A 3,946-nucleotide genomic window follows, 5' to 3' on the forward strand; every position below is an offset into this window, starting at 1 on the left:
AAGTTACATTAAAAGAGCAACAATTTAAAGTTTGAATAAATGTGGGAACTTAACCAAGAAGGGATGACAGATGTGTGTGTAAGTGGAAAAATTATGTTAGTGAAAGTGTATTGAAAGCAGTGTGTCTGTTAAAGAAAAGGAAGAGCTAGTAATTTAGAAAGTTAGAAGAATAAACTCAGTGAAAGAACACATTCTGCAGTTCCATAGTTCTGTGTATTGAAAGTATGTTCGCATATTTCCTTCACAAAGGCCCTCCCACATTTCCAATAACATTTGAGTGCCATATGTATACTCATACATGAGTATACCCTCTGCATACTCATGTTTATACCAAGTCCAGTAAACATTATGCATCCATTTCTTCTTAACAGTGAATAGATACCTTAGTTGAGCCTAGACATGTAGGCCCCATTTTCACATTCAAGAGGAGATTGCCTAAGCCCAAGACTCACTCATATGCTCTGCAATTTGTGCAGCCTAACATGTTGAGGCAATGTGTGAACCAGCCTCAAATCCATCTCAATATGTATCCCTAGGAAGTCTGTAAATGAGTTGACTTCAAGTTTGTTTTTCTGTCCTTCTTGTTCAGGGAGCTAATACAATATCCTGGATATGAAAGTGTGTGTCTCTAGTTCAGGCTTCCTCAACCTCAGCCCTCCAGATGTTTTGAGACTACAGTTCCCATCATCCCTGACCACTGGTCCTGCTAGCTAGGGATCATGGGAGTTGTAGGCCAAAAACACCTGGAGAGCCGAGGTTAAGGAAGCCTGCTCTAGTTCCTTAAAAATAAACTGCTGAAACCAGACAGTGGTCATTCTTGAACTGTTATAAGCAGCCAGTCAGAGTCCGCTTCCCTGTTACATCTCATATTGGCAGTGCTTCCAGTCTCTTCATGTTGTTATCCTCTCCCCCTCTCTAAAAGCATGTTGGTGCCATTAGAATAATAACTACAGTACTTTAGAGTATTGCTTTTCAGACTGCTTTTATCAAAGAGAAAAACCCTTCTTTGTGTGTTAACTTTAAATGTATTTGAATTTTTAATATAGAAGGGTAGGCCTAAGTAAGGCCAGAAGAGGGAGCTCTGAGTTAGGTAAAAAAATGGTAGAAAAGTAGAGCTATATAATAAGCAAGGAAATTCTCATCTTGTCTCTGAGCATTAGCCTGACATACATACATACATACATACATACATACATACATACATACATACATGTAAGCAATATATTTAACTATACACAGTTGTTTTCATGTCCTAATGCAGTTTTCATTACCAAAAGCAGGGTGGCCTCAAGCATCCCCCTTGTGTTTACCAATGTCCCCCCCTCCTGTTTTTTATTTTAAAATAAGGTGGGGTTTGAAGGTTTCTTCTGATTCTTTGATGGGGAGGAGAGTTACACACACAAACCTACCATTCAGCGTTATTGTGAGGGGGGGAAGTGGATAACAATGTTCACTACCCTGTTTTTTACAATTGGGGATGTGCAGATATACTTTTAGAATTTGATTATAAAATGAGCACAGTGTGTTTCTTTAAACCCTGCCCCCATTCCTACCCTATCTATATGTTTAAAACACATATCCATTTGTGCTACGTACACATTAGAATGCTGCAGTGCAAATCTCTGACTTTAAAAAAAAAGTATAACATCAATCAGTACAAAAGACACAAAAATACTGAGTGGTTAAATCATTCCTCGTAAGGTCATTCAGCATTAAGAATAGCTTCTTCTCTGTTTCCATTATGAATGACTGATATCTTTGGGGTGCATGTTAGTGAGGTATCACGCTGTATCTATTTGCACAACCCCCCACCCATTAAACTGGGAACATATTGAAAACTCTGTCCCACCACAATTGCTGTGGAAGAGGCTCAGCATCAGTCAATAAAGGCACTTCTTTTCTATACAGATACAATAATGGTTCAGTTCAAAACTCTATCCCTTCTGGTGCAAACCAGGATAATTCAGCTGTTATGAATGGAGTGTTATGCTAAATTCACATTGTATATATAGAAAACAAAAGGTGCCATTCTGTGCTCTCACTTACTTGGGTGTAAGCCCTGTTGAACTTAGAGGCTTTCTCCTGAGTATATAGGATGGCACAAATGTATTCAAGTTTGAAGAAGATGAAAGGCAAAGCATACCAAAAAAAAAAAAAATGTTCACAAGAACACAAAGGACTTCTGTACTGTTTGCATATCCTAGTGCTTCCTGTTTGGGTATCTTCTTGAAAATTTGACTTGCAATTCAGTAATTTTTGTGATGGCTTTGAAATATTATTATTATTATTATTAGTGGTGAGGCATGGAGAGTGCTCCAAAGAATTCAAAGTGCCTGGTCTATTAATGAATGACACAGACTTTTAAACAATAGATGCTTGTTCCCCAGCTACTGCAAATGCTTAGAAAGAACTATATTGCCTTGTATACTCAATAGCTTGGTAACAAAAGACTGTTTTTCTTTTATTTATTTTTCCTTCGAATGGATTTGATGGTTCACTTGAACTTTAAAAAATTGCATAAAGGTTTACCAGTTACTGCAGAACTCTTCTGTCAGGGTTAATATCTGTGTCTATATGACAGAGACATGCAGAGGCTCGTGCATAGTTGTAATCCTCGATACATCTTCCGTTTAAAGAAGCCAAAGCTATGAAGAATTTTGAATATTTAATCTTTCAAAATTTAATTTTACATAGAATTTTTCAAAAGTTGCTTTTAACATTCACACTGGTGTTTCAAGCTGTTAAGGGAATTTTTTCTCTTGCAATTATGGTGAGCGAATGCACTCTTATCTCTTTAAAAGAGAGGAAGGGCTTGGCATCTCTCCCTTTTCTAGACAGTAAAACCTCAATTATCTGAATGACCTTAATGCAAGGAAATGCTAATCACACATGGTTGCTCTGGCATTAGGTTAAGTTGGAAGCACATTTTAAATTTGGTTACCTGACTTTCAAAGAGTAGGGACTCTTTATTTTCTTTCCCACTGGAAATATTTTAAAGAAAGCTAAAGCTAAATAAAATCATAACGATCTACAGCATTAGCACAGAACAGGAATGAAGAAGTGACTTGTGACATTTGTGAGGTAACTTCCATGCCAGGATAGAAAACTAGCACCTGGATCTTTTATCTGAAGCTGAGTGGCATTGCCATTAAGTTCTGGTAAAACCAAGGAGACTTTGTCTGATCTAAATGTTTACCATTACAGTGCCAAATGCCCAAGTCTTCAGCTTAAAGCAGAAATGCAGGGAAGGCCATAAACAAGTAAAACATCATTGGTTTAGGAACAAATGCTTGGTGTCTATGGAGAAGGGCTTATGGCTCAAGTGGTAGATCTCTGGATAATTTGAGGTACATCAGCAAAGCTTTCTTGTTCCTAGCTGATCAAAAGTAACAAAAATTAAGCATTAAATGGGGTGGGGACCCACTGGGGAGGGATCTATTTTGTGGAAGGACTCAATTCTGTTCTGGTACTACGCTGAGCTCAGAGTCTTTTGTACCAGGCTCAGGTTGATGGATCTTGATTTAAAGGTGGGGGACACAAGTGGAGTAGATCCTTTGAGCCTGAATTCTGCCCACACCTGGCTTAAGGGATAGCCTAAGTGGGGGTGGCTGTCTAGTCAGCAAATGGAGCTTTCCATATACCTTCTACATGTAGATAAATGCAAAGCCAGGAAGACTTCTAGGACCAGAATTAATAGATTTCGTGTAGACCTTTTAGTCTTAAGTGTGTGCTTGTTTCACCTAGAAGCTGGTTAGGGACCTGGAGACAAATACCATGGAAAATGTTCCTTCTTCCCCTCATTGGTAGTGCATGCCCAAGAACTAGGCACTTACATAATGTTTCTTTGGGTTTGATGATTTAGAAATGCATATGTATAATCTTCCCCCAGACAGCATTCTGTTAATGCTGCTATTCAAATGACGAGTGGAAAAAAAAAGACTGGACA

The sequence above is a fragment of the Podarcis muralis genome, chromosome 9 (genome assembly GCF_964188315.1).
Source record: "Podarcis muralis chromosome 9, rPodMur119.hap1.1, whole genome shotgun sequence".
In the NCBI taxonomy this organism is placed as follows: domain Eukaryota; kingdom Metazoa; phylum Chordata; class Lepidosauria; order Squamata; family Lacertidae; genus Podarcis; species Podarcis muralis.